This window comes from Salmo salar, chromosome ssa01 (genome assembly GCF_905237065.1).
Source record: "Salmo salar chromosome ssa01, Ssal_v3.1, whole genome shotgun sequence".
Taxonomy (NCBI): Eukaryota; Metazoa; Chordata; class Actinopteri; order Salmoniformes; family Salmonidae; genus Salmo; species Salmo salar.
This window is the reverse complement of record NC_059442.1, coordinates 160696844-160720613: the sequence shown is the minus strand read 5'-3', so window position 1 is coordinate 160720613 and position 23770 is coordinate 160696844.

Genomic DNA, 23770 nt, shown 5'->3' with positions numbered 1-23770 from the left:
ACCTTCCTCTGGTCATCCAGGCATCGGTCGGACGGTGCGCTGTCTGAGTGGGAAGTACTGGTGGCCCACTTTAGCTAAGGATGTGAGGGTGTATGTTTCCTCCTGCTCGGTGTGCGCCCAGTGTAAGGCTCCTAGGCACCTGCCCAGAGGTAAGCTACACCCCTTACCCGTTCCACAGCGGCCATGGCCACACCTGTCGATCAATTTCCTGACCGATCTTCCCCATCACAGGGAAACACCACAATCCTGCTTGTTGTGGATCATTTCTCTAAGTCCTGCCGTCTCCTCCCGCTGCCCGGTCTCCTACGGCCCTACAGACTGCGGAGGCCTTGTTTACACACGTCTTCTGGCACTACAGAGTGCCTGAGGAAATAGTGTCTGATCAGGGTCCCCAGTTCACTTCGAGGGTCTGGAGAGCATTCATGGAACGTCTGGGGGTCTCGATCAGCCTTACCTCGGGTTTTCACCCTGAGAGTAATGGGCAGGTGGAGAGAGTAAACCAGGATGTGGGTAGGTTTCAGAGGTCTTATTGCCAGGACCGGCCGTGGGAGTGGGCAGCGTTCGTGCCCTCGGCAGAGATGGCCCAGAACTCGCCCCGCCACTCCTCCACTAACCTCTCCCCCTTCCAGTGCGTACTGGGGTATCAGCTGGTTCTGGCTCCTTGGCATCAGAGTCAGACCGAGGCTCCTGCGGTGGACGACTGGTTCCGGAGCACGGAGGAAACATGGGACGCCGCCCATGTTCACCTTCAGTGCGCCGTGCTGCGCCAGAAAGCCGGCGCAGACCGGCACCGCAGTGAGGCCCTGGTGTTCGCGAAACCTGCCCCTCCGCCTGCCCTGCTGGAAGCTGGGTCCGCGGTTTGTGGGGCCATTTAAAGTCCTGAGGAGACTGAACGAGGTGAGTTACAGGTTACAACTTCCCCCAGATTACCGTATTAACCCCTCTTTCCATGTGTCTCTCCTCAGGCCGGTGGTGGCTGGCCCACTCCAGGAGACTGAGGTGCGGGAGGTTCCTCAGCCCCCTCTGGACATAGAGGGGGCCCCGGCGTACTCCGTTCAATCCATACTGGATTCAGTACCTCGTGGACTGGGAGGGGTATGGTCCGGAGGAGAGATGCTGGGTTCCGGTGGAGGACGTGTTGGACCCTTCAATGCTGCGGGAGTTCCACCGTCACTGTCCGGATCGCCCTGCACCTCACCCTCCGGGTCGCCCCCGAGACCGGTATCGGCGCGCGGGTCAAGGGGGGTTCTATCACAACTTCCACCGAAGTCGTTTCCTCTCCTTGTTCGGGCAGTGTTCAGCGGTCGGCGTCACCGGTCTTCTAGCCATTGTCAATCCACTTTTCATTTTCCATTGGTTTTGTCTTGTTTTCTTACACACCTGGTTTCTATTTCCCTCATTAATTGTTGTGTATTTAACCCTCTGCTCCCCCCATGTCCTTGTGTGGAATTGTTTGTTTGTAAGTGCTTGTACTCTATGTAACTGGTGCGCATTGGGTTTTGTACCCATGTAGGTTATTTTTGTATTGCCGTGGGTTTTTGTATTAAACTGCTCCGGCTATTACATATTTCTGCTCTCCTGCGTCTGACTTCACTGCCACCAGTTCCGCAACCCTTACACTAATAAGCAACTAATAAGCAACTCTAAAACTCTGAGAAATATATCCCCTGGACTAGATTTTAAGACATTCTATGCCCTCCACTTGACTAGATTTTAAAACATTCTATGCCCTCCTCTTGACTAGATTTTAAAACATTCTAAGCCCTCCCCTTGACTAGATTTTAAAACATTCTAAGCCCTCCCCTTGACTAGATTTTAAAACATTCTAAGCCCTCCCCTTGACTAGATTTTAAAACATTCTAAGCCCTCACCTGGACTAGATTTTAAAATATTCTAAATCCTCCCCTTGACTAGATTTTAAAACATTCTAAGCCCTCCCCTTGACTAGATTTGAAAACATTCTAAGCCCTCCCTTTGACTAGATTTGAAAACATTCTAAGCCCTCCCCTTGACTGATATTGAAAAAGCAAGAACCTCGCCCATTTTCATCCAGACACTCATTCTGTAAATTTCGATCCATCCCTTATAAATGTTTATAAATGTTCACAAATAATGAAATACTATTCTATTAACACTATTTACACTATTTATAAATTGTTTATTAATGGTTATTCATAAAATATATTAAAGTGTTACGCCACTTTCTATGAAGGTGAGTCATAAGTAGTCCAGCAGAATGTCTGGCTGGGTCTGCCCATGCTGGAAACTCCTAAGACCACTTCTCCTGCTTCCCATGAGATGGAAGGTTTGGTTGACCCTCCCTTTCCAGCATGCAGTTACTGTAAATTGTGGTGTAATTTTAAACTCCATGCCACATTCTTAATGACAGTTATTGAAAAGGGTTGATATTATGTGCTGTAACTCCCAAACGATACTTTTCTAACCCGCTACTGACATGAAGTCTAGTATATTTATAACACTGCTGCTTCCTCCTGTTTGTGGACCTAGAAAATATTTGCAAGTTTGCCACTATTTATTAGAACAGCATTTAATTTGCCTTAGCATAAGCTCGTTTAAAGGCGTTATGGCGGGATATGTTTGTATTTATAGATTACAGTATATGTTTCATTGTACATGAGTACTATGGGAGCTACTGTTGGAAGTTCAGAACTCAAGAACTCACACATTTCATTTGGGCTGATAATCATGAAACCCTCATGAACGTGACTACAGAATGATTGAAATGGCATCATTACATGCCTGACCATGTCAGAAATCATCATATATTTCAGATTGCTACACATTTGTTCAGATTTTGGACACTTTGAAAAGTTCACTGCATGCCACAGTTTTAGAATGGGGACATAGTCCCATAGATTTATACCAGCAGAGGTGTACCAGTCAAGTCTGTGACTACAAGCCGTCACAGTTTCATCTGGAAGTACGTGGGAATTTATCAATGAAAGCCCTCCCGGTATCCACCATGTACTACTACAGTCATATTACATAAAAACACTCTAGCCTTCAAACGACCCCGTAGGCAGTGGCAGACTTTGCCTGTGTTATGTGTATAACATATCGTCGAGTCATGAATATGTAGACGAATAATGGGTCCTCGTCTTAGACGGTGGCGTCACATCTGGGAACAGATGTTTTCGGCATCTGCGTTGCACCACGGTACCGTATTAAACACAACACGGCTCTCCTTGTGTGATTTCCTTCCTGCTGTGTAGTACCAGACGTTCATTGGGGGCGGTTCAGGTTAAAGGGCATCGCCAACGGCTGTCTTGTTGCTGGACTCCCATCCACAGTGATTCAGACAAACTGCTAATGCTAGGCTAAAGTGCTAAAGCTAGGCTAGTCCCATGATCTGTGTTTCCCATTGCTGTGCCACACGGTAGGCCAAGAAGTAAGAGGGACATGGCATGGAGATGACCTAGCACTGTCCCTGAAACATCCCTAACTGTTACCATTCAGTTTTGTCTGGGAAAAATACAAAACACATACTAAAGACAGTGGAGGCTCTGGCTATCGTATTTATTGTACTTCTAATCTTCAGGTAACTGCCAAAATAAAGGAAACACTTGAGAAAATGAGGGATAGAAAATATATTGAAAGAAGGTGTAATTAAGCAATTATCATCCCATCATGCTTGCGGTCATGTATAAAACATTCCCAGTTGCCCATTATTTTGGCTACCATGGCTAGACGACAAGATCTCAGCGACTTTAAAAGGCGGAACTCAAAGGAGCATAGGGGATTTAAAATATATATATATCTTGTCACAGGCCGGCTCATAGCCTGTGGCAAAAATGAGGGGACACGAACAACAGGTATAGGCTAATCAAAAAGGTTCTTTATTATAAACCAAAAACTATGAACTTTAAACAAAGAAAAAGGAATGAGGTGTGGAAATGTCATAATGTAGGGTGTATGTAAAGTGCAGGGATGCATGAATCTGTGTGTGTGAATATGACTGAGTGGAAACTACATAAAACTACAAAGGAACAAACAAAACAGGATCATACCTGGAGGAGCAGAGAGAGAGAGAGAAGAGTGGTTAGTGAAGCAGTTTAACTTCTCTAGGGCCGGCGGGACGAAATCGTCCCACCTACGTAACAGCCAGTGGAATCCTATGGCGCGTTATTCAAATACCTTAGAAATGCTATTACTTCAATTTCTCAAACATATGACTATTTTACACCATTTTAAAGACAAGACTCTCGTTAATCTAACCACACTGTCCGATTTCAAAAAGGCTTTACAACGAAAGCAAAACATTAGATTATGTCAGCAGAGTACCCAGCCAGAAATAATCAGACACCCATTTTTCAAGCTAGCATATAATGTCACAAAAACCCAGAAGACAGCTAAATGCAGCACTAACCTTTGATGATCTTTATCAGATGACACACCTAGGACATTATGTTATACAATACATGCATGTTTTGTTCAATCAAGTTCATATTTATATCAAAAACCAGCTTTTTACATTAGCATGTGACGTTCAGAACTACCATACCCCCAAACTTCCGGTGAATTTACAAAAAATGTACTAAATTACTCACGATAAACGTTCACAAAAAGCATAACAATTATTTTAAGAATTATAGATACAGAACTCCTCTATGCACTCGATATGTCCGATTTTAAAATAGCTTTTCGGTGAAAGCACATTTTGCAATATTCTCAGTAGATAGCCCGGCATCACAGGGCTAGCTATTTAGACACCCAGCAAGTTTAGCACTCACCAAAGTCAGATTTACTATAAGAAAAATGTTATTACCTTTGGTGTTCTTCGTCAGAATGCACTCCCAGGACTTCTACTTCAATAACAAATGTTGGTTTGGTCCCAAATAATCCATAGTTATATCCAAACAGCGGCGTTTTGTTCGTGTGTTCAAGACACTATCCGAAAGGGTAAAGAAGGGTGACGAGCATGGCGCATTTCGTGACAAAAAAATTCTAAATATTCCATTACCGTACTTCGAAGCATGTCAACCGCTGTTTAAAATAAATTTTTATGCCATTTTTCTCGTAAAATAGCGATAATATTCCGACCGGGAATCTGCATTCAGGTAAACAGACGAAAGAAAATAAAGCACGGGGTCGACTCGGGCACGCGCCTAACCCCATTGTCCTCTGATCGGCCACTTGCCTAAAGCGTAAATGTGTTTCAGCCTGGGGCTGCCTCGATATCGTTCAGCTTTTTCCCGGGCTCTGAGAGCCTATGGGAGCTGTAGGAAGTGTCACGTTACAGCAAAGATCCTCAGTCTTCAATAAAAAGAGCCAAGATGAACAACAACTTGTCAGACAGGCCACTTCCTGTACAGAATCTTCTCAGGTTTTTGCCTGCCATATGAGTTCTGTTATACTCACAGACACCATTCAAACAGTTTTAGAAACTTTAGGGTGTTTTCTATCCAAAGCCAATAATTATATGCATATTCTAGTTACTGGGCAGGAGTAGTAACCAGATTAAATCGGGTACGTTTTTTATCCGACCGTGTCAATACTGCCCCCTACCCCCAACAGGTTAAATACCCTGAGCCCAGGTGGCTCCAATCACTAACGACCCTCCTCTGCCTGCAGGAGGAACCGCCGCTGCACTGCAGAGGAGGGGCCGTGACTATATATATATATATATATATATATATATATATATATATATATATATATATATATATATATATATATATATTCACCTTTATTTAACCAGGTAGGCCAGTTGAGAACAAGTTCTCATTTACAACTGTTCTCATTTACAACTGTGACTTGGCCAAGATAAAGCAAAGCAGTGCGACAAAAAACAACAACACAGAGTTACACATGGAATAAACAAACATACAGTCAATAACACAATAGAAAAATCTATATACAGTGTGTGCAAATGGAGTAAGGAGGTAAGGCAATAAATAGGCCATAGTAGCGAAGTAATTACAATTTAGCAAATTAACACTGGAGTGATGTGCAGATGATGATGTGCAAGTAGAAATACTGGTGTGCAAAAGAGCAAAGAAAAGTAAATAAAAACAATTTGGGGATGAGGTAGGTAGTTGGATGGGCTATTTACAGGTGGGCTGTGTACAGCTGCAGCGATCGGTGAGCTGCTCAGATAGCTGATGCTTAAAGTTAGTGATGAAGATATAAGTCTCCAACTTCAGCGATTTTTGCAATTCGTTCCAGTCATTGGCAGCAGAGAACTGGAAGGAAAGGTGGCCAAAGTAGGTGTTGGCTTTGGGGATGACCAGTGAGATATACCTGCTGGTGCGCGTGCTACGGGTCGGTGTTGTTATGGTGACCAGTGAGCTGAGATAAGGTGGAGCTTTACCTAGCAAAGACTTATAGATGACCTGGAGCCAGTGGGTCTGGTGACAAATATGTAGCGAGGGCCAGCCGACGAGAGCATACAGGTCGCAGTGGTGGGTAGTATATGGGGCTTTGGTGTAACCAGGCTATGAGGGGTGGCCAGAAGAGGACAGGCCACCCCTCATAGCCTGGTTCCTCTCTAGGTTTCTTCCTAGGTTTTGGCCTTTCTAGGGAGTTTTTCCTAGCCACCGTGCTTCTACACCTGCATTGCTTGCGGTTTGGGGTTTTAGGCTGGGTTTCTGTACAGCACTTTGAGATATCAGCCGATGTAAGAAGGGCTATATAAATACATTTGATTTGATTTGATTTGACTTTGGTGACAAAACGGATGGCACTGTGATAGACTGCATCCAGTTTGCTGAGTAGAGTGTTGGAGGCTATTTTGTAAATGACATTGCCGAAGTTGAGGATCAGTAGGATAAGTCAGTTTTACGAGGGTATGTTTGGCAGCGTGAGTGAAGGAGGCTTTGTTGCGAAATAGGAAGCTGATTCTAGATTTAATTTTGGATTGGAGATGAGGGTGTGTGTGTGTCTCATTTACTAGATCTCAACCCAATTCAAGATTTATGGGTGATTCTGGAGCGATGCCTGAGACAGCGTTTTCCCACGACCATCAACAAAACATCAAACGATGGAATTTCTCGTGGAAGAATGGTGTCGTATCCGTCCAATAGAGTTTCAGACACTTGTAGAATCCATGCTAAGGTTCATTGAAGATGTTCTGGTGTCTCGTGGTGGCTTTATTTCGGCAGTTACCTGTATATAAAGTATGTACTTCTACTTCCTGATGTTACAGAAGTTAGACGTCATACCTGTTGGATCTTAACCTGAAAACCAAACTTCTCCATCACATCGGTTGATTGGTTGGGGATTTCATGAATTCAGTCTCATAGCTACTGACCTTGGTAAAGATCTCAACAGGCATGTCTGTCTCACTCTTCATGACTATACACAAGGGTTGTGTTCATTAGGGAACGCAACAGACACCGCTTTAAAATGTTTCGCCCGAAAAAATAAAATGAGCGTTTCTTATTATCCAATCATTCAACACACTTGTCTGCATTGTCCAATCATACAACACAATTGTCTGCATTGTCCAATCATACAACACAATTGTCTGCATTGACCAATCATACAAGAACAACATGGATAAGAAGCAAGAGGGATACTGATATAGACTGAATGTGTTTGAAAGCAAGAGAGAGAGAGAGAGAGAGAGAGTGACCTTCGGACAATTTAAGTTGCAAATTTCCCCTCTAATTTTGTTTCATTCCCGGGGTCGGTCGGGGCTCCACGGTATATACAAGGCTTGAGCATGACTGTAACTCCAAACCCATTACAGACCGCTCATCCCCTCCACCCCCTTCGATGAGACTGAGCTAAACATAAAGGAGAAGGGAATTAGCCCCAAGAGTCCCCTATACTGTACATGCGCTCAGAAAAAGATATTAGACATGGATTTACAGGTGCATAGAGGCACAGCATATCATACTTTCCCCGGACATAATATCACCCTTTATGAAGCTTAGGGGCTGCCTCTCATGTGTGTTTCAAAGTGTCTCCAAACTTTTCTAAAGTTCAAATTCAGGAATAAGCTCTTCAGCAAAGTTGTGACAGGAAAGTGTCACTTAGCATGAAGTCATTTTGATGTATAATGTGTCCATGGTCAGTTTTTTATAAACTTAAAAGCACCAGGACATACAGTAACAGTCGAAAGTTTGGACACACCTACTTATTCCAGGGTTTTTCTTTATTTTTACTATTTTCTACATTGTAGCACATATGGAATCATGTAGTAAACAAATCAAAATATATTTTATATTTGAGATTCTTCAAAGTAGCCACTCTTTGCCTTGATGACAGCTTTGCACACTCTTGGCATTCTCTCAACCAGCTTCATGAGGTAGTCACCTGGAATGCATTTCAATTAACAGGTGGTACATAAGGGACACATCCAATGGAGTTAGTACACTAAATTAGTGCAAAAAGGTCATTCACAAAAATGATTTATAGAAATAAGTTAAAGTATTAAAGTAGAGTAAAATTAAAGTAACTTTTTAAAGTACATTTAAAGTAACTTTTTACCTAAAGGTTATAAAGGTTATATTGTGGTTATAACTCATTATAAGAGTTGCTAGAAGCCTATATGAGCCATTTATCATCTCTTAGTAATGATTCTGTCTAAATAACAACCAGTGTGACACTGTTGAAAAATTCCTACTTAGAGAAACATAACATATTATAAGCTTTATAATAAGACATTACCCATGCTGATACGTGCTTATAAAAAGTCATTATACCGCCAAGCTTTAAGGAAAGTGTAACTGAGATTTGCTTCATTGAGTTACCGTAAAGGGTTACCGTAAAACAAAATATTTGTTTTACAGTAAAACTTTACCTGAAGTGGGGATAGCAAGTTACATAGCCTATGTCAAATTACATAATGCTGTCGTATGTTCATGGCTGACACATAGCTTAGCAAACTAGCCTAACATTTCTTCTGTCATGTCAGTTATAATAACCCTACATGAGTTATAATGAGCCCTGTTATATCATTAGTAAGTCAGAGCCTTGCTTGTGCGAGCCGGAACGGCTCATAGAGCAGGAGACTATCTCCCTGTTTCCGTAGCTTGAGGCAGCTTGATGTACATGCACACGCCCTGGACAGGACACTAGTATATCGCAGGGCCTTACCCCAATCTATCTCCTTAATGCTGAGTACCAAGCAGAGACACACCGGGTCTCATTTTTACAGTCTTTGGTATGACTCGGACGGGGATAGAACGCCGCCCAACCTTCCAATCTTAGGGCGAACACTTAAACAAGAAGGCCACTGAGTTGGTGTCCTGTTATACCTGCTTCATTGAGTAACAGTAAAGGGTTACCATAAACAAAAACTCTAAATGTGTTTTTACAGTAACACTTTACGTGAAGTGTGAATAGCAAGTAGGCCTAACATAGTCTATGTCAAATGACATAATGCTGCCATATGTTTATGGCTAACACATAGCTTAGCAAGCTAGCCTAACATTAATTGTGTCGTGTTAGTGTCAAGTCACTTGTAATATGCCGACATTAGTTATTATGAGACCTGTTATATCATGCTTGTGACATAACAGGTCAAGTAGACTAATATACCCTATAACACAGCTTCTACAAAAAATGTGACACATATGGGCTGGTATTTGAGCCTAGTAACTCAAATTGTGCTAACACTTAACCTTCATAACACACTCAAATGAATGCCATTGCTGTTATTAAACATGCCATGACTGTTCATGGAAATGTTTTAAGATTTTATTTGTCAAGGTGACTGTTATATAAACATTCTTAAGTGAAAGGTTTTTATGGCATGTGGTGGCAGTTGTCAAATTCTATTGATGACTTCTAACAGTCTCTATGTCAGTACCCTTACAGTAAAGACTTTCTTAGTATTTCAGGCTCTACATTGTCATGAAAATCCCCTCCAAAAAGTCCCAGTATCTTGTTCCTATTCACTCCCACTCCCACTTCCCCTTCACTACCCTATAGTCCCCTACAACCAACCAGACCTGAGTTCAAATAGTATTTGAAATCTTTAAAATACTTTTAAAGTTAGCTTGAGCCTGCCTGGAGTGCCAGGAGCCAGGAGCCAGAGTTTGCACTATTTTATTGGTTCCACTCCGCTAGGAAAACTGAATCAAGCACAGCTAAAGAGGCTGAAAGATTTCAAATACTATTTGAACGCAGGTCTGCAAGCAACCAACCACACAGCACTCCCTGTGGGGCTTAGGCCATCCGACTCGGCTACAACCCGACACAATTCCACCAGGCAGCGTTGGGTATATAGAGGGAAATAACAGAGAGACAGGCACAGCCGGAGAGAGAGAGAAAGTGAGATAGAAAGAGAGGGAGAGATCTGAGGAGCATGGCTTGTTTCTAATCATTCTGCTGCAGACCTGGTCTGCGGAATGATTCCTGTGCATCTGGAGGGGGAAGCATAGAGCTAAAAAAAATGAATGGAGCTAGAGAGAGGGGGAGAGAGAGAGAGAGAAACAGAGATAGAGAGAGAGAGTGAGGGAGCAAGAGCGGAGACAATCTTTGCCTATCTGTCAGTCGATTGGCCAGTTAAAAATGCATACAATTACTTCCACCGTGCTCGGGCGAGGAGGCATTTACATATGCATACGTGAGGGTACTGCCTGGGTGTCGAAACGAGGGAAGGAAGGAAGGAGGGAGGGAGATGCAGAGAAAGGGAGAGGCATTAATCTTTAAACACTCAACATGCAGATTTATTACAGACAGCAGGAGGAACAGAAATAAAAACAGGGAGTTAGAAACGTATTTAAAGTAGACATCACCGATTGGTGGCTGACTATTATGGAGTGCCCTCTTTTGTTTTCGAGCTTGCTTCGTCCATAGGATTGTATATCATTTCATAAACTGGGTTGTTCAAGCCCTGAATGCTGTTTGGCTGACAGCCATGGTATATCAGACCGTATACCATGGGTATGTCAAAACATATATATTTTTAATGTTCTAATTACGTTGGTAACCAGTTTATAATAACAATAAGGTACCTCGGGGGTTTGTGGTATATGGCCAATATACCATGCTAAGGCTGTATCCAGACACTCCGCTTTGCCTCGTGCATAAGAACAGCCCTTAGCCGTGGTATATTAGCCATATACCACACCTCCTCGGGCCTTATTACTTAATTATATACATACTCTATACATTTGCACTTTTAATTTCCAGACAATTACTTAATATACTCTAGAGAAATACTTCTGTATTTGACATATTATTTCGTACACAAAACAGCACTTTAAAACGTACCAGATGTCTAGAAAAGTCGGAATATCTTTCCCTGACTCTTTCCCTCATTTTTATTCCTTTATGTGTGTTATAGTGATAAATATGTGAATCCAGGCCTGATCATAAAGGTTCTGGGGAAGAACATTTTAGAGAGAAAACCTGACCCCCACAGTATGCTGGATATAACGCACTCATCATTATTTCATACTGTGCCTATAATTTATATATATCAGAGCCATAGTCCAATACAGATTGCAGGCATATTTCACAAGCATATTTTACCCTCTCTGTCTGCATTTATACAGTTATTTGGATTAAATAAATCTGTAATTCAAATAAGCCTTGTTAAAGTATACCTGTATTAAGTCGCCAGACTAGCAATAGCATGGGTTAGGAAGGGATCATGGGTATAACCACAATTAAGAGAAGTGTGCACTTTTAAGGGGGCATATTCAAAGCAAATTGGAAGGTTATCTTCCCTTAATACTCTGGACGTCTCTCACATCTCTTTAAAGTTAGAATCCTTAATTGCTACGTCCATTTTTGGACTTATAAATTAATTATTGACGATTATAACTTATAATGCTTCATGAGTTTAGTTAAACTCCATTATAATTTATAATATGAGGTTGTTTTACTCCAATGTTTGTAAACAATGTTAATGTTAAAATTAAAATCATGGTGTTCTCAAAATATTCTCCCACAAGCTAATGAGAGAGAACTTGTTCTATCACTCAGTACTTTGGTGCTGCCTCCACACACACACAAACACACACCCACACCTACACACGCACGCACACACGCACGCACGCACACACTCACACACACACACACACACACACACACACACACACACACACACACACACACACACACACACACACACACACACACACACACACACACACACACTCTCAACACTCACAGACACACACACACACCTCAACACACAGAAGACCCTCATATGCCCGGCAGATGTATGTAATGGAGACCCTGAACACGGCAAAACATACATTTAATACGACACACATGTAACGGAAAAAAAAGAGCCTGCAAAAAAGTAGGAATGGGGGGGTGGTCTTCTGAGATGCTGCGGCTAGGATAGAATGCCTTCCCATATGTGGCAAAGCCCAACAGGGAACAGAGTATACAAAGACATACCCCCACTCTCTACTCCTTCTCCTCTGCCACTGTAAATTAGCCTTATGGCTTCTATTCCTCCATCCCATAGATCTCCCTTCCTACTTCCCTCCTACCCTCCCTTCCCTCCTTCCTTCTGTTCCCTCCCTCCCTCCTTCCCTTCCACCTCCAACTCATGGGGACCAGTCAGGACTATATTTGGGTTTTGAAGGTCTTTTTTTCTCTTTTTCCATGTGCTGTTTCCATCTACTGTGTGTGTGTTCTGGGGCTCCAGTCTGAAGGGGCCCCCATTTTCCCCATTCCCAGGCAGCAACAAGGAAACTGGGGGCCCTCCCACACTGCTCTGAGGCTGGGGCCTTGCCTTGGGGCCTGGTGAAGGGGAATGACCAGGGCAGTGCTTGGCCAAAGTTTAAATTTACAACATGGAGAGCAGTGCAGCAGAACTCACGCCTGTCCTGTGTGTATTTCTCACCTTTGAACCCCCGGTCATTTCAATAGGGTTCATAAAACTGTCCCCCAACACTTTGTCATCTATTTGAGGACAGATGGATAAGATAGAGCATTTCAGGGTGAGGTCTAGAGGGTCACATGTCACCACCTAGTTCTGAAGATGAAACCTGACTTCAGTGTCTGGCAAAGAGTAGCAACCGAGCACTGAAGCACATAGATAATGCCTAGGCTTTATCTCAGAGGATTAACAGTCTTGTGGTACACAGAGGACCAGGATTTGAACCCCAGTTGATCACACACGCACTTCACTTAAACTACAAATTACTGATGATTGGCTGAGAAAAAAATTGGATTGTGAAAAGATTGTGGGTGCTATTTCGTTAGACTTCAGTGTGGCTTTTGACACTATCGATCATAGTCTGCTGCTGGAAAAAGGCTTTACACCCCCTGCTATATTGTGGATAAAGTGTTACTTGTCTAACAGAACACAGAGGGGGTTCTCTAATGGAAGCTTCTCCAACATAATCCAGGTAGAATCAGGAATTCCCCAGGGCAGCTGTCTAGGCCCCTTACTTTTTTCAATCTTTACTAATGACCTGCCACTGGGTCTGAGTAAAGCCTGTGTGTCTATGTACACAGATGACTCAACACTATACACGTCAGCTAGTACAGTGAGTGAAATCACTAAAAGACTTAAAGAGCTGGAGTCACTTTCAGAATGGGTTGCAAGAAATAAGTTAGTCCTAAATATTTCTAAAACTAAATGCATTGTATTTGGGACAAATCATTCACTAAACCCTAAACCTCAACTAAATCTTGTAATGAATAATGTGGAAATTGAGCAAGTTGAGGATACTAAACTGCTTTGAGTATCCCTGGATTGTAAAATAGTCAAAAGATGTTGATACAACAGTAGCTAAGATGGGGAGAAGCCTGTCCATAATAAAGCCCTGCTCTGCCTTCTTAACAACATTATCAACAAGACAAGTCTTACAGGCCCTAGTTTTGTCGCACCTGGACTACTGTCCAGTCGTGTAGTCAGGTTCCACAAAGAGGGAAATACAAATATTACAATTGGCTCAGAACAGGGCAGCATAGCTGGCCCTTAAATGTACACGGAGAGCTAACATTAGTAATATGCATGTCAATCTCTCATGGCTCAAAGTAGGGGAGAGATTGACTTGATCACTACTTGTTTTTGTAAGAAGTATTGACATGCTGAATGCACTGAGCTGTCTGTTTAAACTACTAGCACACAGCTCGGACACCCATACATACCCCACAAGACATGTCACCAGAGCCACAAGACATGCCACCAGGTGTCTCTTCACAATATCAAAGTCCAGAACAGACCATGGGAGGCGCACAGTACTACATAGAGCCATGACTACATGGAACTCTATTCCACATCAGGTAACTGATGCAAGCAGTAGAATCAGATTAAAAAAATGGATAAAAATACACATTATGGAACAGCGGGGACTGTGAAGAGATACATACACATGATAAGACACACGCTCTACACACATGGATTTTGTATTGTAGATAATATGTGGTAGTAGAGTAGTGGCCTGAGGGCAGACACTTAATGTGTTGTGAAAAGTGTTATGAAATGTGATGTCATGTAATATTTTAAATTGTATATAACTGCCTTAATGTTGCTGGACCCCAGGAAGAGTAGCTGCTACCTTGGCAAGAACTAATATAAGGGCACAAGGCGAGACCCAGATGCAGACACGGGAGGCAGATGGTTTGAGTCTTTGATATTTATTAAACAATCCAAAAAGGGGAGGCAAGATAATGGTCGTGGACAGGCAAAAGGTCAAAACCAGTTCAGAGTCCAGGAGGTACAGTGTGGCAGGCAGGCTCGAGGTCAGGGCAGGCAGAATGGTCAGGCAGGTGGGTACAGAGTTCAGAAAAAAGGCAAAGGTCAAAACTGGGAGGACAAGCAAAAGAGAATAGAAACGGCAAGAGCACGGGAAAAACCGGTTGACTTGGAACATACAAGACGAACTGGCACAGACAGACAGAAAACACAGGTTTAAATACCCAGGGGATAATGGAGAAGATGGGTGACACCTGGAGGGGGTGGAGACAAGTACAGGTGAAACAAATCAGGGTGTGACAAATAATGGGAATCCTTAATGAAAAAAATACAAACCCAGTTCTCCTTTGACAGAGTCAGATGTCTCACTTTGCCATTAGTCGAATGGGATCTCTCTAGAGCTCTCTTGAGGCTTTAGCTCAAGGAGACCCAGGATTCGAACCCAGTTGGTCCCAAATACATTTCACCCTAGATACTATTCTGCTCTGACAGAACCAGAAGATCTCTCACTTTGGCATTGGCCAAATGGAGTCTCACTAGAGCTGTAGGTTCAGCTGGGACTAGCTAGCATAAAACAAAAGGCCATATTCCAACTAGTCTAGGAAATCCCCCTCGCTCTTGACTCTTGATGGCAACAAGCTGTGTTCCATATTAAAGGCAGACTCTCCTAAACTGGTGCTCACCCCAGCCACTTGATAACGGCACACAAGGTTCCCCTCTGTCCCGTAGAGACGCTCTGGCCCGAGTGACGCACCCACTCACAAAGCTCCACTGTCTCCGTGGCGACTCCGAGGGACCATGATTGGCCGCTGCTGGGTCTTAATTAGAATCTCTCCCTTCTCTGTCCTTCTATTTCTTTGAGATGGAGATTCTCTCCATTTTATTTCCTTCTCACTTCTTGTCCTGACTTTTGACATATTTGCCTCTCTGTCTCTCCACTTCTTCTCCATTTCTTTCTTATTTTTCTTTGCTTTCCTTCTCTCTTTGCATCTGTCTTTCCCTTCCACTTGTTTTCCCCCTCTCTTCCTTTCCTTTCCTTTCGCTGAAGTCCCACTCTGTAGAACAGTGCAAAGAGTAGGTCACGGTGAACATCTTGCCCTCATCATTGCCTTAAACATATTCCCAGTAATATATAGTGAAATATCAGCAGTGTGACTAATTTGAAGTGGGTTCTGCTGTAATTACAGATAGCTTTGACCAGAATGACATAGATAGCATCACTGCAACGTTGCCATATAAAGCTGCCATAGTAGATCACTGCTTATCATGAGCTATTAAGATATGGTGAATCCGCCAATTTGGTAATTTGTGATAAAAATGGGAAGATATGATAGAAATATAGTTAATCCTTCAAATTAGGCACAATGATATTTCTCCATGATATTCTCTGGAGTTGACTAGGGTAGGATAGAACACAGTAGGGTAGAATAGAACACAGTAGGGTAGGGCAGAACACACTAGGGTAGGATAGAACACACTAGGGTAGGATAGAACACACTAGGGTAGGATAGTACACACTAGGTTAGGGCAGAACACACTAGGGTAGGATAGAACAAACTAGGGTAGGATAGAACACACTAGGGTAGGATAGAACAAACTAGGGTAGGATAGAACACACTAGGGTAGGATTCGAACACACTAGGGTAGGATAGAACACACTAGGTTAGGGCAGAACACATTAGGGTAGGATAGTACACACTAGGATAGGATAGAACACACTATGTTAGGGCAGAACACATTAGGGTAGGATAGTACACACTAGGATAGGATAGAACACACTAGGATAGGATAGAACACAGTAGGTTAGGGCAGAAAAAATTAGGGTAGGATAGAACACACTAGGGTAGGATTCGAACACACTAGGATAGGATAGAACACACTAGGTTAGGGAAGAACACATTAGGGTAGGATAGAACACACTAGGGTAGGATAGAACACACTAGGGTAGGATTGACACACTATGTTAGGGTAGACCATATTAGGGTAGGATAGTACACACTAGGGTAGGATAGAACACACTAGGTTAGGGCAGAACACATTAGGGTAGGATTGAACACACTAGGATAGGATAGAACACACTAGGATAGGATAGAACACACTAAGGTAGGATAGAACACACTAGGGTAGGATTCGAACACACTAGGATAGGATAGAACACACTAGGGTAGGATGGACACACTAGGTTAAGATAGAACAATCTAGGGTAGGACAGATCACACTAGGGTATAATAGAATACACAGGGTAGGACAGAACACACTAGGGTAGGACAGGACATACTAGGGTTGGATAGAACACACTAGGGTAGGACAGAACACACTAGGGTAGAATAGAACACTCTAGGGTAGGATAGTACACACAAGGGATAGAACACACTAGGGTTGGATAGAACACACTAGGGTAGGATAGTACACACAAGGGATATAACACACTAGGGTAGGATATAACACACAAGGGAAAGAACACACTTAGGTAAGATAGAACACACTAGGGTAGGAAAAACACACTAGGGTAGGATGAAATACACTAGGGTAGGATAAACACACTAGGGTAGAACCGAACACACTAGGGTAGTATAGAATACACTAGGGTAGGACAGAACATACTAGGGTAGGGTAAAACACACTAGGGTAGAAGAGGACACACTAGGGTAGAAAAGATCACACTAGGGTAGGATAGAACATACTAGGGTAGAATAGAACACACAAGGGATAGAACACACTAGAGTAGGAAAGAACACACAAGGGTAGATTATAGAATGCACTAGGTTAGGATAGAACACACTAGGGTTGGATAGAACACACTAGGGTAGGATAGAACACGCTAAGGTAGAATAGAACCCACTAGGGTAGGATGGAAAATGCTTACTTTTTGTCTCCAAATATGTCAAGATGTTATGATGTTGCATAAAAAAATCGTAATCTAATTATATTGTAGTTAACGATATGCTAACATTTTGGAATGCTTGAATGACTGACTGAAGATTCACCCTATAGTGAGAGGGTTTTTGTATGCATACTGCACACATGTGTGCTTGAACATGTTTGCATGCCACACATGATAATCAACTACATGCGCTCTGGGGGAGCTGGCAATAGAACTGGGCTCTCCGTGAATACTTGAGAAAGCCTCGTCATCTGACTTTGTCCAGGTCGTTGGAAAATAATGCCTTATTTGAAAGAGATGCTCCTGTGTGTGTGATTGTGTGTGTGTTTGTGTGCGTGGGTGTGTGTGTGTGTGTCTGTTTCTTCATATGTGTGTATGTGTGTGTGTGTGTGTGTGTGTGTGTGTGTGTGTGTGTGTGTGTGTGTGTGTGTGTGTGTGTGTGTGTGTGTGTGTGTGTGTGTGTGTGTGTGTGTGTGTGTGTGTGTCTGTGTGTGTGTGTGTCTGTGTGTCTGTGTGTGTATGCAAAAGAGGTGGTTGCAGTTAGGAGGGTGAGCCTGCCACCCAAAGTGGCTCCAGACATGTGGCTACAGGAGGAGCTCGGCTGGATCAATGGCCTCTCTGTTTCCCACCTCTCCCTCCTTTCTCTCCCTCCCATCTCTCCCACCTCTCTCTCCTCTCCCTCCTTTCTCTCCTCTCCCATCTCTCCCTCCTTTTTCCCCTCTCCCATCTCTCCCTCCTTTTTCCCCTCTCCCACCTCTCCCTCCCTCCTTTCTCTCCTCTCCCACCTCTCTCCTCTCTCTCCTCTCCCACCTTTTTCTCCTCTCCCACCTCTCCCTCCTTTCTCTCCTCTCCCACCTCTCTCTCCTTTCTCTCCTCTCCCATCTCTCCCTCCTTTCTCTCCTCTCCCACCTCTCCCACCTCTCTCTCCTCTCCCTCCTTTCTCTCCTCTCCCTCCTTCCTCTCCCTCCCACCTCTCCTCTCCCACCTCTCTCCTTTCTCTCCTCTCCATCTTCTCTCTCCTTTCTCTCCTCTCCCACCTCTCCCTCCTTTCTCTCCTCTCCCACCTCTCCCACCTCTCTCTCCTCTCCCCCCTTTCCCTCCTTTCTCTACTCTCCCACCTCTCTCTCCTTTCTCTCCTCTCCCACCTCTCTCCTTTCTCTCCTCTCCCACCTCTCCCTCCTTTCTCTCCCCTCCCTCCTCGCCAACCTCTCCCTCCTTTCCCTCCTCTCCCTAATGCTTCTGCCATCCATCCCACAATTGTGAAGCTCAGTGCTTTCCTGACTCCTCGGTAACCTAACTACCAACACCTGCCTTGCTTTACACCCTGTCTTTCTCTTAGGCTATATTAAAACACCCACTCTGCTTTAGACCCTGTCTCTCTCTTAGGCTATATACAAACGAAAGCAGGGTTAGCCAGTGGTTTCACATATGGATGGGTGATAGGGCAGGCAGGTCACTCGTGATACAAGTCAGTATTTGACGTCCATCCATGTCTGAGGACGTCGGGATATGACGTGGAAACTGGCCACTAGGGGCAACAGTGAGCACTGTTACCTTTAAGTAAGCTTTGGTTTTGCTAGGGCATTGTGCGTAAGCATTTGCCTCTGTTTCCAAAGGTTGCATATCAAATAGAAAGTTGTTTTCCATATTTCTATTTTAAGCCCATCCCAAACCTTTACCGTAACCATTCAGAGTTTTTATTTTATTTGTATTTGTATTGAACCTTTATTTACTCTAATGCCTAACCTTAAGATTTCAGAGTTAATGCCTAACCTTAAGATTTCAGAGTTAATGCCTAACCTTAAGATTTCAGAGTTAATGCCTAACCTTAAGTATTCGGAGTTAATGCCTAACCTTAAGATTTCAGAGTAAATGCCTAACCTTAAGTATTCGGAGTTAATGCCACACCTTAAGAATTCAGAGTTATTTAACCTTGGAACAATACAGAGAAGTAACCAAACACTTCTAACCAAATATTTTGAAATGTTACGTTTGAGAAACATGGATGAACGTCTAATTCTGACATGAGACTGTGAGAGCTGGTTGGACAGGGAGGATGCTGGATTAAATCTTTGGTTGTGTATTACTTTTGTTTTCAAGATTTCTACATGGAATAGAGAAACTGCAACAACAACAACAACAACATTACCAACAGGTAACAGCATTTAAAAGAATAGCATAACATGACACCTGTCCTTATAGGTCATGGTGATTAAGGACAATCCACCTCATATTTCTCATATCAAGTGTTTTTGAATAGTGAAACAGTAAAACCTCATCATAAGAGTCCTATGTAACTTGGCATAAGGAATGAGATTAGCATAATCCATTAATTAATGTTTACCATAATCCATTATCCATAATGGCATGCATTATATCACTCTCATGTCAACATCATCTAGGCTAAACTGTATTAAATCAGTGGTGTTATTCAATAATGACAGCCATTATATACAGTACGGTCCAACCTTATAGTCACCCTTGATAAATATGATCAATAATGACTGTATAAAATAAATCATTGAAATACTGAGCTACAGTGGCTTGCGAAAGTATTCACCCCCCTTGGCATTTTCCCGATATATTTGCCTTACAACCTGGAATTAAAATGGATTTTTGGGGGGTTTGTATCATTTCACTTACACAACATGCCTACCACTTTGAAGATGCAAAATATTTTTTCTTGTGAAACAAACAACAAATAAGACAAAAAAAAAGAAAATTTGAGCGTGCATAACTATTCACCCCCCTAAAGTCAATACTTTGTAGAGCCATCTTTTTCAGCAATTACAGCTGCAAGTCTCTTCGGGTATGTCTCTATAAACTTGGCACATCTAGCCACTGCGATTTTTGCCCATTCTTCAAGGCAAAACTGCTCCAGCTCCTTCAAGTTGGATGGGTTCCGCTGGTGTACAGCAATCCTTAAGTCATACCACAGATTCTCAATTGGATTGAGGTCTGGGCTTTGACTAGACCATTCAAAGACATTTAAATGTTTCCCCCTTAAACCACTTGAGTGTTGTTTTAACGGTATGCTTGGGGTCATTGTCCTGCTGGAAGGTGAACCTCCATCCCAGTCTCATATCTCTGGAATACTGAAACAGGGTTCCCTCAAGAATATCCCTGTATTTAGCGCCATCCACCATTCCTTTAATTCTGACCAGTTTTCCAGTCCTTGCCGATGAAAAACATCCCCCACAGCATGATGCTGCCACCACCATGCTTCATTGTGGGGATGGTGTTGTCAGGGGGATGAGAGGTGTTGGGTTTGCACCAGACATAGCGTTTTCCTTGATGGCCAAAAAGCTCAATTTTAGTCTCATCTGACCAGAGTACCTTCTTCCATATGTTTGGGGAGTCTCCCATATGCCTTTTGGCGAACAACAAACATGTTTGCTTATTTTTTTCTGGCTACTCTTTCTGCTCTGTGGAGTGTATGGCTAAATGTGGTCCTATGGACAGATACTCCAATCTCCGCTGTGGAGCTTTGCAGCTCCTTCAGGGTTATCTTTGGTCTCTTTGTTGCCTCTCTGATTAATGCCCTCCTTGCCTGGTCCGTGAGTTTTGGTGGGCGGCCCTCTCTTGGCAGGTTTGTTGTGGTGCCATATTCTTTACATTTTTTAATAATGGATTTAATGGTGCTCCGTGGGATGTTCAAAGTTTTGGATATTTTTTTATAACCCAACCCTGATCTGTTCTTCTCCACAACTTTGTCCCTGACCTGTTTGGAGAGCTCCTTGGTCTTCATAGTGTCGCTTGCTTGGTGGTGCCCCTTGCTTAGTGGTGTTGCAGACTCTGGGGCCTTTCAGAACAGGTGTATATATACTGAGATCATATGACAGATCATGTGACACTTAGATTGCACACAGGTGGACTTTATTTAACTAATTATGTGACTTCTGAAGGTAATTGGTTACACCAGATCTTATTTAGGGGCTTCATAGCAAAAGGGTGAATACATATGCACGCACCACTTTTCTGTTTTTTATTTGTTTTTGAACTTTTTGAAACAAGTAATTTTTTTCATTTCATTTCACCAATTTGGACTATTTTGTGTATGTCCATTACATGAAATCCAAATAAAAATCAATTTAAATTAGAGGTTGTAATACAACAAAATAGGAAAAACGCCACGGGGGGTGAATACTTTTGCAAGGCACTGTATATTGTATGCTAAAATAAATTAGACTAATAATGCAATTGCTCAGAGAAAGAGATCTTGTTTAACAAGTAAAACATTTTTTCTTAAAAAGCAAGGGGTCAAAATTATTGTCACCCCTTAGATTGTATAATTAAAATAGTTAAAAGTTTAGTATTTGGTCGCATATTCCTAGCACGCAATGACTGCATCAAGTTTGTGACTCTACAACTTGTTGGATGCATTTGCAGTTTGTTTTGGTTGTGTTTCTGATTATTTTGTGCCCAATAGTAATTAATGGTAAATAATGTATTTTGTCATTTTGGAGTCACTTGGTAAATAAGAACAGTATATGTTTCTAAACACTTCTACATTATTGTGGTGGCTATCATCAAAAATGGGTCAAAAAATCACACCCCCAAGACATGCTAACCTCTCCTGTTATTGGTAATGGTAAATGGTGAAAGGTTTTAGAACACCTTCTCATTCAAGGTTTTTTCTTTATTTTTAATATTTTCTACATTGTAGAATAACAGTGAAGACATCAAAACTATGAAATAACACGTGGAATCATGTACTAATCAAAAAGTGTTAAACAAATATTTTCTTCAAATAGCCTTGATGACAGCTTTGCACACTCTTGGCATTCTCTCAACCAGCTTCACCTGGAAGTCTTTTCCAACAGTCTTGAAGGAGTTCCCACATATACTGAGCACTTGATGGCTGCTTTTCCTTCACTCTGCGGTCTGACTCATCCCAAACCATCTTAATTTGTTTGCGGTCGGGGGCTTGTGGAGGCCAGGTCATCTGATGCAGCACTCCATAACTCTCCTTCTTGGTCAAATAGCCTTACACAGCCTGGAGGTGTAACGGCTGTCCTGTTGAAAAACAAATGATAGTCCCACTAAGCCCAAACCAGATGGGATGGCGTATCGCTGAAGAATGCTATGTTAAACATGCTGGTTAATTGTGCCTTGAATTCTAAATAAATCAGAGACAGTGTCATGAGAAATGCACCCCCACACCATAACACCTCCTCCTCCATGCTTTACGGTGGGAAATACACATGCAGAGATCATCCGTTCACCCACACCGCTTATCACAAAAACATGGCGGTTGGAACCAAAAATCTCAAATTTGGACTCCAGACCAAAGGAAACATTTCCACCGGTCTAATGCCCATTGCTCGTGTTTCTTTGCCCAAGCAAGTCTCTTCTTATTATTGGTGTCCTTTAGTAGTGGTTTATTTGCAGCAATTCGACCATGAAGGCCTGATTCACACAGTCTCCTCTGAACAGTTGATGTTGAGATGTGCCTGTTACTTGAACTCTGAGAAGCATTTATTTGGGCTGCAATTTCTGAGGCTGGTATCTCTAATGAACTTATCTCTACAGCAGAGGTAACTCTGGATCTTCCATTCCTGTGGCGGTCCTCGTGAGAGCCAGGGACACCTGTTAATTGAAATGCATTCAAGGTGACTACCTCATGAAGCTGGTTGAGAGAATGCCAAGAGTGTGCAAAGCTGTCATCAAGGCTATTTGAAGAAAATATTTGTTTAACACTTTTTTGGTTACTACATGATTCCATATGTGTTGTTTCTAAGTTTTCATGTCATCAATATTATTCTACAATGTATAAAATAGTAAAAATAAAGATAAACCCTTGAATGAGTAAGTGTTTTTGACCGGTAGTGTAGTTTAGTAGAACCCCCCCTCCCCCGGCTTAGACAGGGCTTAGACTTTTAGGGGTTAAACAAAATCTATTTCTCTGAGCAATTGTACTAGCATAAAATAATATATACAGCTCAGTATTTGAATTATTTATTTTATAAAGTCATTACTGCTCATCTTTATCAAGGGAATCAATTATTTCGGACAGCATTGTACAATCACCAATGGCATTATTATATAGCCTAAAAAATAATACCATAGTAATATACAATATAGGCGCTCTATTCTTAGTGGTTGTCATTTCAATGTGGTGAGTGGACTGTATGAAGACACCGCGACACCGTTTCCTCTCGGAGGTCTGGCCATGTCCCCGTCTCTCCCAACACTGAGTTCGTCTCCCACCCTTTTCCTCTAAATTGCCAATGGTAAGTATGTCTAATGGGCTCGACTTCATCTGTGGCTGTGGTCGCGCCAGCTCCGGGTCAAACTCGCTCAGA